The sequence below is a fragment of the Anser anser genome, assembly GCF_964211835.1.
Source record: "Anser anser genome assembly, chromosome: 1".
Taxonomy (NCBI): domain Eukaryota; kingdom Metazoa; phylum Chordata; class Aves; order Anseriformes; family Anatidae; genus Anser; species Anser anser.
Window position 1 is genome coordinate 162,935,352 of NC_139720.1, and position 24,125 is coordinate 162,959,476.

Sequence of the window (24,125 nt, forward strand, 5' to 3'; positions counted from 1 at the left end):
GAGAATCTGTGCACTGAACAGGGAATAACAGAATTGGAAAAGTGATTTGCAATGTGAATTCAAAGACAGAAGAAAATTACGTAATCTATATATTTTGAATGACATTTTGGATTTGTGTGTGTATATGCACATGTATATCTTCACATATATATATATACACACCTAAATAATGATAAAATTCCCACTCCCTAGTTTTTAAACTAGTCTGCAAAATTAGCTCTTTTTATGTAAAGTTCTAGTAGGTATCTTTATATCGCTGTTAATATCCGTATCTGCTAAACCTTTTCAGGATCTGGTGATAATGGTTAGTATAGTGTTGGTTTTCTCCACTAGTCTTCCTCTGAACTACTATGCAGAATCACCTGAGTGGTAAAACTTCAGCAATTCATGAAGCATCAGTGATTTCAATTTAATGTAACTGTTAGTAGGGCAGATTGACAGAGAACTTGTTTATTTCCAGTCTTTTCAGTTTACCATTGTGGTGTTTTAACCATCACACTGCTCTCTCGCTCCCTCTCCTCAACAGAACATGAGAAGAAAATATGATGAAAAAAAAAAAGCTCATGGGGTATGATAAGAACAGGGAGATTACTCACCAATCATACACCACAGAAGTGAGAACTAAAAGCAAACTAAAAACACCTTCCCCTTGTCTGCTCTCTTCTACTTCCTTCCCCCAGGCAGCACAGGGGAATGGGGAATGAGGGTTCTGGTCAGTCCCTAACGCTCATCTCCGCTGCTCCTTCATGGTCAGTCTCACCCTGCTCCCTCCCACGGGATGCCGTCCTTCCAAAACTGATTCTGTGTGGGCTTCCCACAGGCAGAAGCTCTTCAAGAACTGCTCCAATACAGGTCCGTACCACGGGGTCCATCCATCAGGAGCAAACTGCTCCAGCACGGGTCCCCCACGGGCGGCAGCTCCCCCCAGATTCCCTGCTCCTGCGTGGGCTCCTCTCCATGGGCTGCAGCTCTGCCCTAGGGCCTGCTTCTGCAGGGGTTCTCCATGGGCTGCAGCCTCCTCCAGGCCACATCCACCTGCTCCACCGGGGGCTCCTCCACAGGCTGCAGCGTGGAGATCTGCTCCATGTGGGACCCATGGGCTGCAGGGGGACAGCCTGCTCCACCAGGGGCCTCTCCACAGGCCGCAGGGGACTGCTGCTCCATGCCTGGAGCACCTCCTGCCCTCCTTCTTCACTGACCTTGGTGTCTGCGGGGCTGCTTCTCACTGCATTTTCTTACTCCTCTCTCCCAGCAGCTGTTATGCAGCATTTTTTCTCCCTTTCTTAAAGCTGCTCTCAGAGAGGCACAACCAGTGTCACTCATTGGTTCAGCTTTGGCCAGTGGCAGGCCCCTTTTGGAGTCAGCTGGAACTAGCTGTTCTCTAACACAGGGCAGCTTCTGGACTCCTCACAGAGGCCATCCCTGCAGTCCGCACCCACTACCAAAACCTTGCTTTGTAAACCCAGTACGAATGCGAGTTTTTGCTACATCTTCCTACTACCCACATGAGCTGTTCCTTGCAAAAGTCCTCTTCGTAGCAAAAGAATTTCAGTGCTCAAAAATCAGGAGAGAAGGTATTATCACCTATGATCCACTTTCAAATTCTCTCCCAATTTATCACGTAAGTTCAGCTACTTTTAACAAGATGCTTAATGCTTAATGTGTGTACTGGTAATACAAAGTAAACTGTTAAATTGGGGGCTGAAAATTTAAGCTAAAGATCTCTGTGAAATTATATCCCTGTACTACTTCAATAACAGAAGAAAGCGGAAAGATCCTTTTCCGGAAATTCTGCTTTTGTGAATTCTGGGTAAAAGACTTCTCTGGTTTAACTCTGGCAGGCACCTAAGTACTACACAGACACTTGCTTGCTCTCCCCAGGTGGGATGGGGGAGAGAATTGGAAAGATAAAAGTCTGAGAACGCATATGTTGATCTACAAGCAGTTTACTAGGTATAGCAAAAGCTGTGCATGGAAGCAAAGCAAAACAACAAATTTATTCACTGCTTCCCATTGGCATGGAGATGTTCAGTCACTTTCAGGAAAGCAGGTCTCATCATGACAAGAATGTCAAACACTATCACACCAAATATCCCCCCACATTCACCCATCTTAAACTGCTAAGCATGTTGTCGTATGGCCTGGAATACCCCTTTGGGTCAGCTGTCTTGGTTGTGTCCCCTCGCAACTTTTTGTGCACCTCCAGTCTCCTCACTGACAGAGTATCATAAGTAGGAAAGTGCTTGACTCTGTGCAGGTACTGCTCAGAAACAACTAAAATAACAGTGTGTTATCACCACTATTTTAATCTAAAATCTCAAACACAGCATCGTAAGAGACTCTACAAAGGAAATTATCACAGCCAAAACCATGACAATAACCTATCCATATGAGAAATTCTATTTCTATTCTCCCCCACAACCTGTCATTGATATATAAGAATGGATAGCTACTATAGTTACCTCTAGACCTTAGGACATAGGGTTCATGTGAACAGTAAGTGCTCAGAATTGAAACTGACTGAGAATACCACATCCTTCTTAAGAATTACATATTCTTACCAAATGGCTTACCTGCTTCTGATACAGCCACAAACAAGCAAAAGTCTTATAGATGTTGACAAGAGAAGACAAGTATAACTTACTTAAAAAGCTTGGAAGGAGTCAGAGTCACACTTTTAAGACTGGACAGTTCATTATTTGATCCAAAGAAAACTCATTGGCTATAATGACTTATGTTAGCAGCTTAATTCTGCTATTTCAGCAGTGACTTCTCACACCATTTGTGATTTCCTATTTCTGACATCCAACACAGGGTTTCCAGGTAAGGCACATGACAAATGACCTCCTAGACAGGCAGCTAACTTTCAAGTGGGATATCACAGAGTGAATTTAACATCATTAGACACCTCTGAAGAAGCAACTGAATTATCCTAAGATTTCTATATCAGAATAAGATTAATTACATTTTGCAATAGCATTTCTTCTTAGGGGCTGTAAAGGGAGTCTGTGGTGATTACCTCAAGTTTGTCTTGTAGATGTCTACATCTGGTTGGTAAATTGCTATGAAGGGATAAGACTATAATTAACTTGTAATGAATGAATAAAATTAAGAAGGAATAAAAAGAAGGAAACATACAAATCTGAGTGTGGAAGAAGTGTGATAGTAAAACATTTAGGTGTCCTTAGGTTTGTTGGGTATCTAAGCTCTCTATATAATTTACGACCTATTTCGTAAAGTCAGTGGAGTCAAGAAAGTCATCTAAATGCTTTATTTCACTTTGAAGTATACACCTAAGATGTTACTCAGTTTTCTAAATATCTTCAGCTAGAGCTGTTTAACTATCATTCCAGGTATCTGTATAGTTCTGACATATAATACAGATTTTACAGGAGAACGATACTGACATATTTATGGAGCTGGGTTTGAAGGCCAGAAGGAATATCCCCAATGCCTAAATTATGACACCAAATTCTTATGTTTACCTAATTTAATTCTTCCCACAGACTATGCTTGCAGGTATAGAATTCTTCTAGGAGCATTATCCTGGGATAATCATAATTCACCACTTAATTCTCGTCAAATATAACTCATTTATGTCTATATGACACTGCAAGGATGTGATGAAACACTATGTAGTATATACACATGAGGTGAAGAGCATGTTAAATTGAGATCTATATGCTACTATAACTTTTACGTTGGCATTTTTACATTGATAAATAAATAACTCTTAAAGAAGGCATTGGCTGGTAATGCTCAAAAATATACAACTTAATTCCTTAGTTAGCAAAGCTTAACATAGGTGCTTTAAAGACTCCACATAGCTTCATTTTGTTCTTCATATCAGCTATTGACAACAATTGCCATTAGCATGATTATTTGTGATTAAATTGTTTTTTATCCATCTTGTGCCCTCTTTCTTCTTCTCAAGCATTTTCACGACATATGCAACCTAGCTTCTAAATTTATTTCACATTTAATAGCTAAGACTTTTAGAAATACGATTACATCAAAAGGTAGAACTAATGATGTTAAAGGCTTCAAAGATTCATTAAAGCTTTAATAACATTAAAGCAAAATAACATGTTAATAATAATACCTAAATCTCATCTTGAACTGGATTACGCAAAACCTGAAAAAGGTCTTTCTGTTGTTCTTGAAGGTGAGGTCCCTTGCACCTGTCCCTTCCCCCCACCCCACTCCCCCCACCCCAGTGGACAGCTATTCTTGCCATCCTGAACTGAACAAACTGAACAAACTGCTGCTCTATGACCAGTCTTACTGCTCATTCTCCCTTCCTGTTTCACTCTGAAATTAATTTAAGCAGTGTTTGAAGTTAATGAAGAATCAATATCCCTATCTCTTCAGTAATTCTATTCTGTCAGGTAAGGACTATAAGCTTATAGGTATCTATTCTCCCTGCTTCCCAGACACTCAGTTTTCAAACTTCATAGCTTAAATACACTAAATTATAAGCAACTGATATAAAATAATTTACAGCTTTCACACAGACAGTGAAACAAAGTTGTACAATAACCTTATATTAGACTGTAATGGGAATTAAATAATAATAATATGAATATGAATATGAATAAGATGAATACTCTTGATTTAAATGTAGTTCCAATTACTTTGTTTCTAAACAAACTAAAATATGCAAAATGGCTTATTAACTTTTATCTACAGATTTACTAGAGACAGAAAGGTGATGACAGGTGAATTTCTCCTTTATTTTATGCCTAAATTGTAAGGTGCATAGACAGATATAGTGTGATTCTAGCAGTCAATAGTTTTTGGGGTACAGTAGGTACAGCTTTTCATTATTATTTAGCTTTATTTATTTGGTTTTATTTATTTATTTATTTACTGTGTGTACTTGTGGTAAAGTTGAGAGTTTTTTTTTTTTTTTTGCTGGCTTATAATTAAAATGCTCGAACCAATCTGAAAGAAAAGATCTTATGAACATTCCCTGAACACAATTTCAGTTAATTTCAGTAGTTTTCTGATTCTCAGAGAGTCTCCTGACACCTATTAATGACGTAGATGAATAACAGTACTTATTTTCATTTGGTGATTATCTCAGATGACATATCTGGTCTTCTCAGGCATGGCCAGGAGCCAAAGAAAACATAAGAAAATAGGTATCTTTTCTTATTAGGCTAATCCATGTCTGTGCTGGGTTTTGAACTTCTTAAATCACTGTATTAAGGACTTTGGCATAAAATACATATCTCAAGAAAAACAACCTACTACAAGTGTTGGAGGAGAAAAAAACTGTTGATATGCTACTTGAAAGTGTATAGAGAATGATCTATCATAGCATGGTTAAAAATTATGTCAATCTCATATTTACTATTACCATTTTAATTTCTCTAACTTTGTGAAAGACACTAGGCAGACTCAATAATGTGGTTAAAAACCAAAAGAGAGTCAGCTTTTCCACATGCATTACCATTCACTGCATCTGATGGAATTACTTAGTCTGCCTACTGCAGGCCCTTAATAGATCTGCCAAATAATATACAGAGAGAAATAGTACAATAAATAATGTGTGTACAATAAATAAATGTGTTTTTTACTTCAGGAGCCATAGCTGGTATTATGAAGTAAAGCAATCTTGTCTAATAGCAGATGTAATCTATTTAAAGAAAGCATAAACATCAATATAAAATTGCTAACTATTTTAAATAGGGGAAAATATCTAAAGCATTGTTTACTAGAAAAAAATGTTTGTAAGGTTGGTTCCAGACGGTTGTGACATAGCTAAGTCGTGGGACACTGCTTTTAAGTTACATTGGTTGTATCCCTAGCATAGATTCTTTTCAAAGTACTTTTCGGTTTCCCACAGGAAAAAAATCACCTCCAGATATCAAATAACTATTGACAGAGCATAAATTCACCAAGATATGATGTCTGGTTTGTTAAATTGAGAAGATTCTGTCTTTGATACCATACATTTACAAAATTCTTCAGTGAAGCTGGGATTAATTTCACTCCATTAAATTCACTTACATGTCTAAATTTGAACTGGTTGCCCAAACTAGCTTTAATAGCGAAGGCAGGTCTAGTTATAAAGTCACTGAATCTGAACAAATAGTTTTCTGCTTTAGGAGATGATGGCCTGAATGCTAAACTGCACTAGCTATACTAAAAGACTGCTCATTATTAAGCAATCTTACAGTGAGTGTTCAGGGATACCTTACCACATTATGATTAGTGTAGGCACTATGTAGATAGAATTTCTGATGTACCTCTTCTCTACTAGACACCGTGTTTTGCTGGTATATAGCATTTGGAAAATCATTTTCCAGATTCTACTAAAATTTATCCTGAGCCTCTCCTGCTATGTTGTTTGTGTAGTTATCAACTGTGTGTCACTAAAGTATGCATTTTTACTTTCAAAGCAAACTAGCCATGATGTCAAAAGCATGCAGCTGCACAGCTGAGAAGCACTGTTATAAACAGCAAATGGAAAATAGCCAGTTTCTAAGAAGTAATTGTCATAATTCCAAAACAATATCTGTTTTTCATAATGAAGTCTTTCATAGCAATGGAAAGAATACTGCTAACCCAGTCATTATTGTAATCTACATGGACAGAGGCACACATGTGCATGCTTGTCCTGTTTGAGCTTCTGGGTGGATGGATATGAGAGGTCTTTCTTTGGGCAGGCATCTTTGCGTACTGATTTATTATAGCCAGCATTTCAGTACCTCTATATAACTATGTACTTTTAGACAGATCCTTTGTATTGATGAAGTCTGTAATTATGAAATTGACTAGCTTGGACCGTGAGCTTACATATCACTCTAGCTAACAAATGACATAACTCAAAGTAGTGAACTCAGAGGACATGGACGCTCTGATTGAACTCTGTAATTTAATCTGTAATTACTACGCTGGAAAAGGTTTGACTGAAATTGCTCTTCTGGGAACAGCTGATTTATTGTTTGTTTTCCTAATGAGTACATACGGTAAACATTGTAAGCACTGTCCAAACCCTCGTCATGGACATTTGACTAAAAATAGAATTAAAAGTTCTACAGAATTTACCAGCCCCCATCAGCAACATATTTAGAATATTTTAAAGGTGAAGGAAAAGGGAAAATATTTTAAAGGTTAAGGTAAAGGGAGAACCACTTCATTTTATCTTTTTATTCAACTGAGCAAGACAAGTGCTTAGACCAGCTCTCAGCTACCTTATTTGGTACAGCAGGCTCAGTCTCACAATAAATTACTATAAATCTGTTACTGAATAATAGGAAAAACATAATTATTCTTTTGGTTCACATAACCCACTCCTCTATCCACCCTCCTTCAGTAACAGAGGAACTAAAAGGAGGCAAGAACCAGCATGTGACAAGGCACCGCCCCCTGCAGACACCCCCCATCTATCACTTCAGAAGCCACGCTCCTCACATGTTCATGTGCTCTGCTGTGATTGGCTGGCCGGGTCAGCTGCCCTGCCCCATTAGCCCCTCCCCTCTGCCTGCTCGGGGGCTGCCATTTTGTTTCAGCCACCATTTTGTGGCAGGAAACTGCCGTTTCAGTAAACATGACAGCCCACGTGTTTCTGTACTCCTCAGAGACTGTCTGATGGCCATTTCTTGATGCCATCATACCCATATGTACTCAGGCAATCCTGTGATTGGCTGGCAGGACCAACCACCCCTACCAGTGTAGCCAGAATGACTTCGGAAAAGGAAGCACCCTCTCACTGCGTATTGGGAGTCTGCCACTTCAGATAGAATTATTAGATATAAGCCCATCCTTATTGGCGGTACACAGAATCTAAGTACTGCTGCATGCATCTAATCTTTTATACAAAAAAAGATTGCCTTAAGTTTGGGCCACTGGCTCCCAGTCACTGGTTTTGGTTTGTTTTAATTTACCTTTCAAATTATTATCAAAAGCATGTGGAATTATGGAAATTAATTCATCTTGTAGCTATTACTATTGAAGCCAAGTGAAGTTTCTTCACAGATCAATTTCTTCATGCTTTATATTTTTCTGTCAATAAGAGCAAAAGATAAAATTACATGTTTTTCCCAGTAGAACTGATGAGATTGCTCTCAGAATCTCCTCCACATCAGTCACCTAAGTCTATTAGTGAATAACACGTCTTCAGGGATTGGAGCACTCTAATAGCATGCAATAATCTTAAACAGATTATCACTGAATCTTCCATTTCTAAAACACTTTTGCTTACTGACAAATGGTTCTAAAAATGAAATTACAGCAATTTTCTAGTCTGCCGTCCCTTTCGTCTTGAAAACATTTCATAAATCTTACCAGAGATAACCTGGGAATGTCATACTACTGTGATGAGAAAGTCTGGGAAATTCCTGAAGAATGTTGAAGATAATTTTCCTGAACATAATTGCCTTTTCTCCAAGTCCTCTCCAGAATCTGGCTATTTCTACTATGTCATCAGCAAGCATGTGTTGCGTGTTATTTAGAAAAACAAAAATATTTGGGTATACCCCATAAATGAAAAATAAAAATTGTGTTATGGCCTCATGTAACCATTGAGATTTCGGGTGGCCTGTCTGTTTTATTCTGCTTTTTTCTTTTTTTTTTTTTCTTTTTTTTTTCCCTAATATTTTTTGATCTATTGTATTTGTTTAGAAGCACAAACCATATCTAATCTCAGACAGTTTATTTCTAGCCGTATACAAATATCATGTGTATTCAGAGTTTTTCTCTGAAGGAGAGGTAAACCTGTGTGAAACCTAGAATTTGAGTTTCTGGTCACATTTCTAATTTATGGAAACTGATTAACATGCCAAAGGAGGAGGAAAGGAGAAATTACATTTAGTACTTCATGAATACAAATGATGAGCTTGTATTGTCATTGAAAGCTAAACGTGGTAATCATAAATTGTTGCATCTCTGATCTTGCAAACATCATCAAATTTAAAGTGCAATTGTTTTATCACTATTTTTTTTACACAAATAAGTCAAAGTCTCTGACAGTAATTCCAATATTGTGATATTTGATGCTTTCACTTATTCAATCAGACAGCTTACAGAGCTATTTGTTGTTCATGAGTGTTTTTTTTTTTTTTTTTTTCTATCTTAACCATTTTCTACAAATTTATGAAGGGAATCACATTCACATGTAAAAATATCCATTCTTGAATATTTCCCAGTGTTTTCCCTGCTAATTTTGAAATATATCAAAATTCATTCATATATAGTAAAATCACCTTTTATTTTCAAATACGTAATTCAACATTTGCAAGCTGTTACTGTATATAAATAAGTTGGAAGACATACAACTCTGGGTGTAGCTATACACATACATTCATCCAAACACATGTTCACAATGTGTTTGAGTGTAAAAATATACACATATTTATATGCTATATAAAAACAGCTGTGCACTCACACACATATATATCCACTCGTACACCAGAGGGATGCAAGAAAGCTTATTGTATTTGTATTTCAGTTATAGTCTTTATTAACATTAAGCTAAATATTTTCTCTTTGTATGTGTTGATAAGGGATTTTACTCCATTTTTTCTTAAACATTTTGAAATACAAACCTGAGCTATGCTCTAAATTCATCATCATGCTTGGAAAGAAGTACAAGTGAAACAGAGCATTAGTACGCATTTCATGCCTTCAAGACCGACTCACTGAAAGAGACATCAACCTCTGTTACTATAAATTGGACATTCTCAACTTTTATGAAACTTTTTTTTTTATTATTATTATTTTTCAGTGAGCTCCTTATACTTTTACAGAAGTATGTTCTTCTAAAATCACTGACCATGACCTTTGCTGACAACATAATTATTACATTCATAACTACAGAAACTTACATCACTTCAGAATTTGTCTCTAAACAACATTGGGACTGACAGTGGCAAAACTCATTTAAATTTAATCAATAACAATATTAATATTTTTCATACCATACATTTTCTAAGAACTCCCAGAACTCTTACAAATCTACAACTCCCAGATTTTGGATTTTATTGGCCCTTAACTTTCAATAAAATCAGATTTTACGGTGGAACTTATAGTTGGCTGTTGACATCACATGCCAATAAGAAAGACTGATAAGAAGGAAGAGGAAACAGTCTTTTTCTCAATGAAAGTGTTAGCAAACAAGTATCGTACATAAGACTGAAGGAAGGTTGAAGTAAGGGGATGATGATTGTAGATCAGACAAAAAATTAAAATAGATGGGAGGCGGGAAGCTTTGAGGACATAAATTCCTTTTGGAATTTGCTAAAAGCAATGTTGCTGATCTGATCTAAAGCCAAGAAGCAACCTGTCTTGCAAACCAGGATGCTTATATTTTACACAGAGCTGTAAAAGAGGACTTGAAAAGAAACAAGGTGATTACGGTAGATGTGGTTGCACAATGGCAGGCAGACTTGGCAAATATGGGACAATTCTCCAAACACAATGATAGAGTTACCCCATCTCCAACAGTTTTTACAATAATGATACATATGTGGACACAAAACACAGCTCTCTAATACTTTGTAGGAGAGTACTGACTGAATCTAAAAAAATTGCAGTGGTCATATAGTTTCAACTAATAGTGAGGGGATATAAAGAGTCAAGAATGCTGACAGCTTCAAGATGAAGCCAATCATAATCACCACATGCAAACAGACTGGGTAAATAATAAAGAATTTGCTCTATCCCTCCCCCCACCCCCAAAAAAAAAAATATATATATATATTATATATAATAATAGTTCATAAGCTTCATGTAGTGATAGAATCATGGAATGGCTGGGGTTGGAAGAGACCTTAAAGGTTCCCTAGTTCCAAACACCCTGCCAGATGCAGGGGTGCCACCCACTAAGACCAGGTTGACCAGGGCCTCGTCCAACCTGCTGTTGAACATCTCCACTGATGGAGCATCCACAACCCCTCTGGGCAACCTGTTCCAGTGCCTCACCACCCTCTGAGTGAAAAATTTCCTCCTAACATCTAATCTAAATCTCCCCTCTTTTAATTTAAAAGAATGCCCACTTGTCCTCTCCTTATCTGATTGAGCAAAGAAAGAATCATAGAATGGTTCAGGTTGGAAGGGACCTCAAAGATCATGTAGCTCCAACCCCCCTGCCATAGGCAGGGACACCACCCACTAGATCAGGTTGCTCAAGGCCTCATCTAACCTGGTCTTGAACACCTCCAGGGATGGGGCATCCACAGCCTCTCTAGCCAACTTGTTCCAGTGCCTCACCACCCTCTGAGTGAAGAATTTCCTCCTAACCTTTAATCTAAATCTCCGCTCTTTTAGTTTAAAACCATGCCCCCTTGTCATATCATTATCTGATTGAGCAGAGTCCCTCTCCGTCTTTTTTATAAGCACCCTTTAAGTACCGAAAGGCCGCAATGAGATCACCCCAGAGCCTTCTCTTCTTCAGTCTGAACAGCCCCAGCTTTCTCAACCTTTCTTCATAGGAGAGGTGCTCCAGCCCTCTGATCATCTTTGTAACCCTCCTCTGGACTTGCTCGTTACACATCCTTCTTGTGCTGGGGGGTCCCAAACTTGGATGCAGTACTCCAGGTGGGTCTTCACGAGGGCAGAATAGAGGGGGGCAATCACCTCCTTCAACATGTTGGTCACACCTCTTTTGATTCAGCCTAGGATGCAGTTTTCCTTTGGGGCTGTAAGCACGCACTGCTGGCTCATGTTAAGCCTTCTGTCCACCAGAATGGCCAAGTCCTTCTCTGCAGAGCTGCTTTCAATGAGTTCTTCTCCCAGTCTGTGCTCATGTTCAGGATTGCCCTGGCCCAGGTGCAGCACCTTGCACTTTGACTTTTTGAACCTCATTAGGTTTTCGTGGGCCCACTTCTCAAGCTTGTCCAGATCCCTTTGGATGGCATCCTTCCTTCTGTTGTATCAACTGCACCACTCAGCTTGGTGTCATATGCATATTTGCTGAGGGTGCACTCGATTCCACTGTCTATGTCATTGACAAAGATATTAAACAATAACAGTCCCAGGACATACCCATACAGTACACCACTCACCACCGGATTCCACTTGGACGTAGACTTGGACCACCACTTCCTGGGTGCGACCTTCAAGCCCTCTCTTCATCCACTGAATGGTCCACCAATCAAATCCATATCTCTCCAATTTGGAGACCAGGATATCATGTGGGACCATGTCAAAGGCTTTGCAGAAGTCCAGGTGGATGACATCGATTGGTCTTCCTTCATCAAGTGATGCAGTCACTCTATCATAGAAGGCCAACAGATTGGTCAGGCATGATTTACCCTTTGTGGAGCCATGCTGGCTGTCTCTGATCACCTCCTTGTCTAGCATGTGCCTTAATATTGCTTCCAGGAGGATCTTTTCCGTGATCTTGCCAGGCACAGAGGTGAGGCTTACTGGTCTGTAGTTCCCTGGGTCCTCCTTTCTACCCTTTTAAAAAGCGGTAGAGATGATTCCCTTTTTGCAGTCACCAGGGAATTTGCCCGACTACCAGGACTTTTCAAACAGGGTGGAGAGAGGCTTGACATCTACATCAGCCAATTCCTTCAGGACTCCTGGATGCATGTTATCAGGCCCCATAGAGTTGTACTTGTTTAGTTTCATCAGGTGGTCTTGAATCTGCGCTTCGCTTACAGTGGGTGGGACTTCTCTCCCCCAGCCTCCATGTACGGGTTAAGGGAAACAAAATACTTGGGAAGCCTGACTGTCAGTGAAGACTGAGGCAAAGAAGTTGTTGAGTACTTCAGCCTCCTCCATATCTGTCATTACCAGTTCACCCTTCTTATCCATCAGAGGGGGTACGCTCTCCTTGGCCTTTCTTTTCTGAGCAATGTACCTATAGAATCCCTTCCTGTTATTCTTTCTATCCCTTGCCAAGCTCAGTTCTATCTGTGCCTTGGCTTTCCTTATCCCATCCCAGAACATCCAGACAGCATCCCTGTACTCTTCTCAGGCCGCGTGTCCCTGCTTCCACTGCCTGTGCATTTCCTTCTTGCACCTCAGTTTGCCCGGTAGGCCCTTGCTCAGCCATTCTGGTTGTCTGCCCTCTCTGCCTGCTCTTTTACACCAGGGGGATGGATAGTTCTTGCACTCTAAGAAAAGCATCCTTAAAGAATTGCCAACTCTGTTAAGCTCCTTTGCCACTAAGGACAAGGGAATCAGAGGGATCCTGGACAAGTAACCAGGACAAGATCTTTATACACCTGGAAGTTCACTTCTCTAAAACTTTAGTTCAGGGTCCTGAATATTGTTCTTGAGAAAGCTGGTAAGAGCTGTTCAGAACAGAATCAACAGGCATTCAGAGCTGAATTTTTATTCCTGGCCATTTTTCATTAGAAATACAGTTAGTAAGTACACTGTGTTTAAAGTAGCTTGAATGGATCCCGTAACATAAGTTTAGAAGTTAAATCCCTTGTTATTTACCCTGTAAGAAGATACAGCTTCCAAATCAATCCCTGTTTTTAAAGGTATAATTTTCTGAAAATTTAAAGTGTTTGTGAATATAGTTTTAAGCACAGTTGTGCTGCGTATTTAAATTTCCCTTTGCTGGGTTTTGCTTTTGGCAAACTGTAAAATTTTAATTTAGTGGCAAAATAATCTAAAAAGCTTTTTTGAGAATGAACACGGTTTAGAATAGACTGTGATATTGATGCGCCTTAGAAGGGGTATTGAACAGCTGCATAATTACATTAGAAATAATTGGAAGAGTGCACCACACACGTTGCATTTGCTAGAATTGATTTAGAGTTTGTAAATTTACTCAAACACCCCTCCATACACCCCCAAGATCAAGCTTAATGTGCATGTGTGTGTGTGCATGTCTTCTGCAGTGCATCATATCAGTACAGATTGTTTGACTAGGGAATAACATCTGTGCTGCAGGAGGAGACAAGGAAAATACGGAAGTATGCCATTTCAAGTCTGTTGTTGTGTTTAAAGTTTTTAGGAAACTTATCCCAGAGAAAAAAAAATCAATATTCAAGAATCCCTGAACTCTCCAGAACAGCCCAAGTGTAGCCCATTCACTTATGCAGCTGGTAAATAATTTTTGCGTGGTTTAGTAAAGCATATTGCAATTTTTAACCTTTGTGTTTAATAAGCATGAAAAATCTGTCTTATTGTTCTGAGGGTGTAAAAAAGTAAATTAACTCTGCATTGTCTATGGACACTACAAAATAAAATAAAAATAAATAAATAAATGTGTATACTTTGAATTTTGCGTATGTTACATGTTTTAAAGATCTTAGTGCTTTGTTTGGTGTGTTATCCTAAACAGGCAGAAAATTGAATATGTCATGGATAGTGTGGTGGGTATCCTGTACTCCTGTACTTGACAGAAGTCTTGCTCAGGCCACAGTCTTGCATCAAACCACTGTAGGCCTCAATGTGACCATTCGTTGAACTGGACAGCTCATCAATAATGGAGTGCTACGTGTATGCTCAAAGCCATGACCATGAAGGTACCCATTGAAACCCCTCATGGGGAAATGACGGATCACACTGGGGAAGCTCTGAGGTGGAACATTTCTCAGGGATGACTCCTTGAGGGTGAAAGCTTGTCTGTGGACAGACAGAAGGGGGAGAAGTTTGTAAATGCACAGCAAATTTTAGAACCCCCCCCCCCACCCTGCTGTAAGTCTCTCTTGAACCTTGCCATTCTCAAATCTTTAACTAAGTTGCTGTTTCTGTTGTAGTAAATTGTGTTGAAATCGTTGTGCTAAATTGGCTGATTAAATGTGGATTAAATGCTGTAAAGAATCATAAGATCTAATCTTGTTATTTACGATAAAAGTGTAAAATAAATCCTAAATTGCTGCTAACTCAAAGTTGTGTAAAAAATATATTCATGACAATATATTGTGAACTTAGAAGTCAGCATATAGCTAGTTACAGAAATTTGGACTTTCCCTTTAGATATTTTGTTGTTTAAAATATCAGCATAAATATGCTATGAAGATTTTTTTTTTCCCCCGTGCATCAGTGACACAAAAAATCTGTTTAAATAATAAAATCTTAGAAGTCATGGCTATTGGCATTAAACCCATGATGATTACAGGCAATATAATTTTGAATGCCGGTCTTTCATCTAAGATAAGACTTCTGCTAAGCCTCCTTCTTAAATTATGTATTTACTTATCCTGTCTGATATATACATACAGGTATATATATTTATTTACACAAACACTAAAACACACATATTTGACACTGACAGATGATTTCTTTGGGGATACCTTTCTCTGTGGTCTTTTCTTTGTCTTTTCATTTCAGAGCTGTGAATACTAAAGAGCTCATCATTTCTTCTTTTAAAATTTGACAGCAGAGAGGAAAGAATATAAAAGGGGGAATGTCTTTTTATTCTTCACTTTTTTTTCTACTGTGTGCTGATTGAACATTTAGTTAGTTAGTTGCACTAATTTAGTTAGTTTAGTTGCACTAACTGCTGGTTTTAAATTGCAATTGGTTTTTGGTAGCAATGTAATCTTTTTAATGCTTACTTTTACATACAGTCCATGCAAAATTCCTCAAGAATTTTTTTAAATTGTGTCAACATTAAACTACACCAAAATCAGTAAAATGTTTATTAAATGCTTATTTTTAAATAGTGAACTTACAAGAGGAAGTTAGAGTAGTTATGTTTCTAAGTAAGGTCAAACACTCATAAAGTCTTTAAACAACAATAAGACAGTCAGGGTTAAATTCCCAGGCACCCAGGAATAACATTTTCCGGTCTTACATCTCTTACAAATAAATAAATTCTGCTGTTGCCACATAATAAACTCTTACATGAGTTACTGACAAGAGCATTAATTACATTAACCCTTGTAAGCATTCAAACTCAAATCTTTATTCCCTAGACTGGGACTGTCAGGAAGAATATTACAGTCAGATTGTTAAATGTTTTGTTTAGGTCTGTCTCTGCCATCTCTCCATTCAGCCATTTCTGTTCTTACCCAGTAGTCTGTTTGATCTGGAGATGGGCTAGCCAAGGGATTATTCACTGCCATCTTTTAATGTACCAACAGAATTGCAGCGCAAGGACAGATCATCTAGATGATCTCCGGAGGTCCCTTCCAACCTCAACCATTCTGTGAGTCTGTGATCATTATTCCATATTTCATCAGTGAAGAGACCGACTTTTTTTTCCTTATTGTCAGTATGTAGGGTCAAACCTAAAAATAAATGGAAAAAGGTTGTAAGAAAACAATACAAAACGGTCTAACACAGATTGTAGATAAGGAGATAAGCAGCGAAATAAATGATTGGGTAAAAAAATATAGAAAGCTAGGGAAGTAATTTTAGAAAAAGATGAAGGAAAGGCTGATAGAACTGATGTAGTTAGTAGGGATGATAGAGCACTGATGGTAGCGATGCAAAATAGGCCGGAGATAAAGGGAGGTTTAACAAGGAGAAATAAATATCTTTAATTTAAATGAAGATTTACTGAAACAAAAGAATTCAACTTAGTAAATGTGATCCAAAAGACTATGCTTTTATTCCTAAATAAGACAGCTGATCCCTTGCTTCAGATCAAGTGCAAACAACTGGCTTTTATTCACACTTCTTAGGACTAGTCTACTTTATGTCAGATTTCTCACAGAGAAGGGTTTTTGGACATGGTCAAAATGGAACCACTTAAGCAGCATGGATATTTAGGTCTGCAGTGTTACACCTCACTGTTATTTAACAAGATATACTTCCCTAGGAGATGTAGAGGGAAAATAAACTGCTACAGGGAAAAAAAAAAAAAAAAAGGCAGGAAAATGGAAAGCCAAAAACAAAAATAAAGTTCAAAGGAAACAGATGAAGGCTTTTTAAAATGTTTTATGACTACACTACAGTTTGCTGCCATATGGTGAAACACATACATTTGTGTCTATTCTAACATTTGAATGTAAACTGGTAAAGGATAAAGCCAAGTTTCAACTAGCTCAGATTGCAGTACTAGTATCTTTCCACAATATCTGACTATCAGCTAACACAGCTTTACTCTGTTCTCTGCCACCTTTTGTCATGCAGGGAGCTGAGGAAGAATGAGCTACTCTCTTTTATTCCATGTCTGGCTCCCTCTGATGCGTTTTCATCTGGAGGTACACTTAGCCCATGTAGCTCCATTTGTACTTGTAATCTGTAATGGATAATTGAAAAGATAAAAAGAAAAATGCCTGAACATCAGCCAGCCATTCTATGAATAAGGCCAGTGACACCCAAAAAATCTCTGTGAAGCTGCAACATGCTAGGAAGGATAATGCATAATATCCATAAATGATAAAGCAAGACTTTGAATATTAAAAACAACAACAACAAAAAAACAAAACCCACAACCCTTATGATATCTTTGGACTTGAACAGTTTGGAAGTATAAAAATGACTGAGTAACAGCTTATTTTTATATTTATCAAAGCCTCTTGGTGGCCATTTATTAGGGTTTTAGCACCTTTCTCATTTGCCAGAAGGATCTGACAGATTCAGAACACCTAATCGTCAGGTTAGATTGTTACAGAGGATCACCCTGATTTTGGACAAAGCTTCACCTTATGAGACTGCAAAGAAATAATGGAGTAACAAAGTTGTATAAGCAGCTAAAGTCTTGCTGACTGTTGTCATTATTTTAGATATACAGGCTGCTGCTTCTCCTAAAGGCAAAGCTACTGTCTCATCTCCCTTGTCTGCTGCTGTAGACAGATAGTGAAAGGAAACAGATGGGTCAAAATAGTTCCATCTGTTTCACTGTCATAAACTTTGAAAAGATGTTCTAATTTTAGTGTAAGACTCATGACATTAACTCAAAAAGTAAGGAAAACTAAAAAAAACAACTATTATTTAAAAAATAGCATTTTACTTTTCTAGTTCATCTTGTCTGAGAAATTCTTTGTGCATATCTAAATACAATGAGGTAACTGAAGTCATGATTTGATAGAATATGCATTATACAGTATTGTTATTTTTTGCTGTTATTTTGTTGAAGTTGCACAGCAATATCATATGCTTCATTCCTACTAAAACATAAATATACTATGACTTAAATTTAGGCACAGGAAAAAATATTTGTGTGAATACTAGAAAATTGAATAGTTAGAGATCTGAGGATTCCCCCACAACTTTAAAAGCAGAGATGCAGCCAGTTATAAACTGATATTTTTCCACACGCAAGCCAGTTTATAACTAAAAAGAGAATATTCATGTACTTTGTACACACTGTGCAAATAAAGGAACTTAAACTATCTTTATTAAAAATAACTTTGGAAATTGAAGCAGAATGGAGTTTAGCTTTGACATGGGCAGGTGACCTGTGCATGCACTGGGAGACTGCAGATAGGAACAGTACAGCCAGTTTGGGTATATGGTTGTACTCAGCCTCGCTATTTCTTCTGCATCTGCATCTGAGCCCTAGGCATATACTTCCAAAGATCAGGAAGCCTAAAAACTTTCATTTAAGTGGACATAATGTCCTTCCATAAGCAAATAATAAACAGCAACAACAACAAAGAAACCCTCATATCAGTGGATTCAATGGCAAGGCATAAAATGAAAGGGAATCCCAGAGATGTGCAAATCATTGCCCTGCTGGAGTCAGACAGAATTTCATGATACATTTCAGTGACACTCAGATTTCATTCAAAGATCATTGCCACAGATCGGTACATGGTGTCTCCGAACTCCCTAGGAACCTGGTGAGTGCAATTTACCTTATCTGAAGCACCTGTGCTTGTGTATAACAGCAGATGGTTGGGTCTATTATAATAAACTGTGGTGTTTGTACTGCAGTTACCTGTGTGAGAAAGAAAGCTACTAAGTTGAATAACAAGTAGATAACAAGAATGCTTTTTTCTTTGTTTGCAAAATATCTCCTTTACAATATGATTTATTCACTGTTTTCTAATTATGAATTCTACGGATTGATCACACTCAATTTAATTTCATTAAGATATTGAATTTAAAGATCCTTAGTAATTTTTTCTTTATTGTGATTATGAAAGCTTTTTAGACTTTTGTCTTTTATAGGTGTTTCAAGTAACATATCAGCTAAATTGTACCAGAATGTCATACAACAGCTGGCATCCTCATTTTGTAGATGACTGGCACTAAAGAACTCCACAGATAGGCAAATGTCATTCTCCCATTAAGAAAGCTATTCACATTATTAAATCTTTTATAATGCCAAACCCCAGTATGTCAATGGTTTTCAACAAAAATGATTTAATTGCCCATTTTACATAACTTTATTACTTGTAGAATCATACCATTATCCTTTAAAAAATAATAATGAAATAAAAAAGAAAAGAGAAGAAGAGGAGAGGAGAAGAGAGGAGAGGAGAGGAAGACCTTTATTGTCAATATTGTAAATGATTTATAAGAATATCAGAAATTAAAGATCTCTATCACAATACTGTCAAAATAACTTTTTGATGGATAACTGAAAATTGCAAATTCAGAGGGGGCTCCAGTTACAACAAACTCCTTTACAAGCATAGATGCAAAATGAATGTGCTTTACATTTTATGAGCAGAAGTGACAGGCCACTTCCAAATTTCTGCGGTAGAAGTTTTCCAATGAACCTCTTGGTTTTGAGTGTGAGGTCAAAACGGAGCAAAGTCCTGATGTGCAGCTCCTTCTGCTAAATAAGCCATGGAACACAGACGTCTACGCAGTACAGAAAACTAGGAAATATCATCCTTTTTGCAGTCAGACGTAGCCAGATAAAAATTTTTATATGTAATTATACTATGTCTTTCTTTAAGATGCAGTATTTTCACATACTTACAGCTTTCGATAAAGCTTCCTTCCAGCCTAAATTCTCCATGCTTAGTAAGACTTATTATTTGTTATTAATGACTTTCCTTCCTTCCTTCCATGGAATACATTAAGAAAAAAAATATTGTAAGAAAAAAAAAAAAGAAGTCAAATCCTGCTTTAAAAAGCATCACTACACATAGCTACTAATTCAATAGTAGTAGAAATACCTTATTTGCATTCATGGATTATCCTTAATATTATAAAACAAGCTTTCCATTTTCAATTTATATATAAATTTCACAAATGTTTTGGATTTATATGGAATAATGTTTCTTACCTTCAGACTTTGAAGATTGGCACAATATGTAAATATCCATCAAGTAAATTTCATACTTTTGGTTTGGCATTTAGAATGACTTTTTTTCTATTCATTTTTAGACAAGTATCAGTAGCTGTATATGTTATGAAAAGAAAACTGAGTTAAGACAAAGGAAAAAAAATGCAGAAAATTGCTCTGATCTTCTATCAAGTATTCAAAGTAAGTTTATATCTTCTTTGTAGACCATCATTATAGAGTTGTCTATGTCAGTTTTTATAGATTCTTCTGATATTCTTCACAGCTGTTGACCCAAACCTTGTTCCCACTCAGTTTTTGTTAAAATTAAAATCACCTGTGTGTCAGGTTCTTTCTATAATCTTGAAAGATCTGGATCATAAATCTTGTGACAATCAAAAGTGCAGCAGTTCTACAGATTACAACATAGAGCAGTGCAACATGGAAGAATGGTCATCTGATTTAATAGAAATAGTAGATTTCATTCTGTTTTTGGCAGCTTTTAAAAATTATCTTATTTTGCCAAATATGCCATCTTGGAAAGTACCAGAATGATGATATTTCAAGATAGTATGACAGAATGAATGCTTGTAACAACATCATGAAAAAGAGAGATGTGAAAAACTAATTCAAGCTGACAAAACATTGAAAAAAATGACATTACATTTGCTAAACTTAAAATTTTCATTTACTGTCTAGAAACCATACAGTAAAAACTAGGTGACAAACCTAATTTTTCCATGTAGAATAGCTTATGATTTTTTTTATTTTTTTTTCATCATGTTACTAGTTTGCTCTTCTGCTGTTGTGCATATATGCTGTGTTTGACTGCTGGTCATGTATTGTGTTTACATAGCAAGGTTTTGATAGCAGGGGGACATCCAAGGGTGGCCTCTGTGCAAAGAGTCCAGTACCTGGCAATAGCTGCAGCCTACAGAGAATCCATGCAGGAGAAGTCAATTCCCAAACACCTGCACTCCCTGTACAGGGTACAGTCCATGTGCAGACCTATATTGGAGCAGTTCTTGAAGAACTGCCATCTGAGACAAGCCCATGTTGGAGCAGTTCAGGAAGGTACTGCACCCATTGGTAGGGACCCCATTTTGAAGCAGGGAAAGAATATGAGAATGAGGTAGTGGCAAAGTGTGTAAGCTGATTGCAACCCTCATTGCCCATTTCCTATCCCCCTGCAGCACCTGGCAAGGGGAAGAGGTAGAAGAATTGAGACGGAAGTTGAGCCTGGAAATAAGGGGGCAAGGAGAAGGTGGTTTTAGTTTGGTTTTAGTTCTCACCGTTCTGTGCTGTTATTAGTTGTAATAACAATTAATTACAGTTCAAAGTAACTTGTAATTCCCACTTAAAGTACATTGGTAGGAGATGAACTTGGGATTTATATGTGGTCTTTGGCTCACACTCAGTTGGCATCACTTTGCATTATCCATATAGAACTTAGTGTAGAATAAACAATTTATTATAGTGTACACAGTACAGTTCAAAATCACCTTACCCTCTTCACACAAGCTTGTGTCTTGTTAAACAAAACTCTCCTCTTCGCACCTTATGACACTGCTGAAGAAGATAAATAAAATGCTGTATGAATGAAAGAGATTTTGATGCAGGACACTATAAAAAATCAAAAAGTAGGGTTGGTAGGTTTAGAAATGGTACATATTGATAAATATTAGTCTAAATTTTCACCTTTAAAAGCTACATGTATTTTTGCATTTCTCTACAATGGGAACAGAGTCTTGGCAGCATGGAATATTTCTAAGGTTTTTGTTTGTATATTTTGTTTTTAATTTTTTTCCATTTGAAGTGTTTATAATATTACATTCTAGGGGAAAGAAAAGGCTACAAAACTGTATAATTATCAAGTCTCTGTAGTCCTTCATCTATAAGCAATTATGACCTATTCTGGAGAAAGAATCACAAGAAAATTAAATGAAAACCTTCCTACATATTAGAAAGGTACTTTGTCTTTCTGGACATTTTTTATTCTATTTTCTAGTAACAAAATAAATGTTATAGCTTTGATTTTAAGCAATTATTATTAGCCAATGTAAATTCCTTTTTCAGATGAAGCATAATGTTTCTTTTTCTTTTTCTGGGTATAATTACAATAACAGAGCCTTCTAGTACTTCGGAGGACCATTATCTATCTACCTGCACTTTGAGGTACAGATGAAATCTTCAGAGTTGACAAAATTTAGGGTAAGCATAAAATAAATAAATAAATGGTTATGCCTGTTCTATCTTCCACGAGACAGACTGGTCCTTTGGCTGATTTAAGTCATTGATCCACTTAGAGTAATATTTTGATTTGGTTACCGATTAGTAGAAAATGCAGAGATCCTGATGCCCATATTAACATTAGAATAATTTGCTGATCAAGAGAAGAGGAAAAATTGTTTTAATCATATTTAATTAGACTCATTCCATTATTTTATCTGACATAAATACCAATTAGCTATCTGGGAGATGATAGCTATCTTTAGTAGAGTTAAATTCTCTAAGAATCTAAGTTCTCTAAAGAGTTTCTCAGACACTGTCAGTGAATGACTAGAATGAAGTTGTTTTGAGTGTTAATATCATTATAGGTGTATTAAACCAACATTTCCTCATCCACTATATGCATATATGACTTCATAGTGTAAACACTAGCTCAGACTAGTTTGTAACACAGTACTGTAGTATCTAGGTGAATTTGCACTGAAACATACCATAAAAACTAAAATATAAAATTATGTAGGATATAAAGTGCAGGTCAGTTATAGTTTTCCAGATAACCACAAAATGTTCCATTACAGTAGGATGCAATCATCCTGTTAATAGAATGAACTGGATGAAGGAGATCTGCTAAACTTAATCACTCAGACTCCTCCTAGGCAATTTTTCTATTATTGATAGAAATGATGTTCCTAAATTATATAGTTATGTTGGAATTCATAGAGGATTCTTTCACTGAAGAGCCTATTTTTAAATTTCCTTTTGTGACCTAACAAAGACACTTAATTGACGACATTTATGAATAACGTGATAAATCATGTCATTTTGATATGATGCCCCTTACTGTGGGTTATTCCCTTGACTATAAAACCTCATATATCATAGACCTAATACATGTTATGCTTTACTTCTTATTTTCTGCACCCTGAACAGAAGATATGCCCAAACAAAAAAATAGCATAGCTATGAAATTCCTTCATTCAATATTATCATGGCAGAGCTAGATCAAAATTATAAAGCTTATTATTATTATTATTATTATTATTATTATTATTATTATTATCTGATCAAAATTATAAAAAACTGATTTTAAAATATATATATAGTCTGAATACAGTCTGCTGGTGGTTGGTCTCTTCAATAGAGAGAAGGTAGTTAAAACGATAATGTATGCATCAGATTATAATACAGTCACCGAAAAACATGGCATGCTAGTCCATTTATTTAAGCTAGAACATACAAAAACCGGAAAATGGGATTTGAGACTAGTTTTATGTATTAACAAACTGTTTCCTTTAAAAAATAAAAATAAAAATGTTATTGCTATATTTCTAAATACAAAGTACTTTAAAGGCCATAAGATCAGCCACAATGGAAATGTGTTTAGAGTTTAAAGTTTAATAGAAAATCTGGATCTGAAGGTATTTTTTTTGTTTGTTTGTTTGTTTGTTTGTTTGTTTGTTTGTTTTTTCCTGGATGATGCCTCACATAGCAAATTGGCAGTAATACTTTTTGTCTTGACACTACTTCTACTTCTTGGTTTTCATCATCTAATGCAAGCTTATTTTCATTTCATTTAGTAGCCCTAGGGCAAACTGAAGCCTTACTACTGCTTGTAAAGACAGAAAATGAAGAGAACCTGTCCAATGAACTAATACTAACATTTTCCACTTCACTGAAATGCATAGAGACTCTTGCTCCCTTAGGAATAGGTGTTGTATAAGTAAGTACCATGGTGCTGTAATACTTATTCCTGAATAACATTGGCAGATATGATCTGAGCATTACAAAACATTGGGATTGGATAGAGGCAACATTACGCTTGGTGGAGTCAGGAATGATGAAAAGCTGG

The 24,125-nt window shown here is 36.9% G+C and overlaps 1 long non-coding RNA gene across 1 annotated transcript; it reads right to left on the minus strand.

Moving 5' to 3' along the window:
- Positions 1 to 14,758: 14,758 nt before the first annotated feature.
- On the minus strand, positions 14,759 to 20,352 carry LOC310892835. Its single transcript, XR_014578509.1, has 3 exons — positions 20,051 to 20,352; positions 18,666 to 18,748; positions 14,759 to 16,148 (listed from the first exon to the last, which is right to left on the minus strand). It is a non-coding gene; the product is annotated as an uncharacterized lncRNA (long non-coding RNA).
- Positions 20,353 to 24,125: the final 3,773 nt, after the last annotated feature.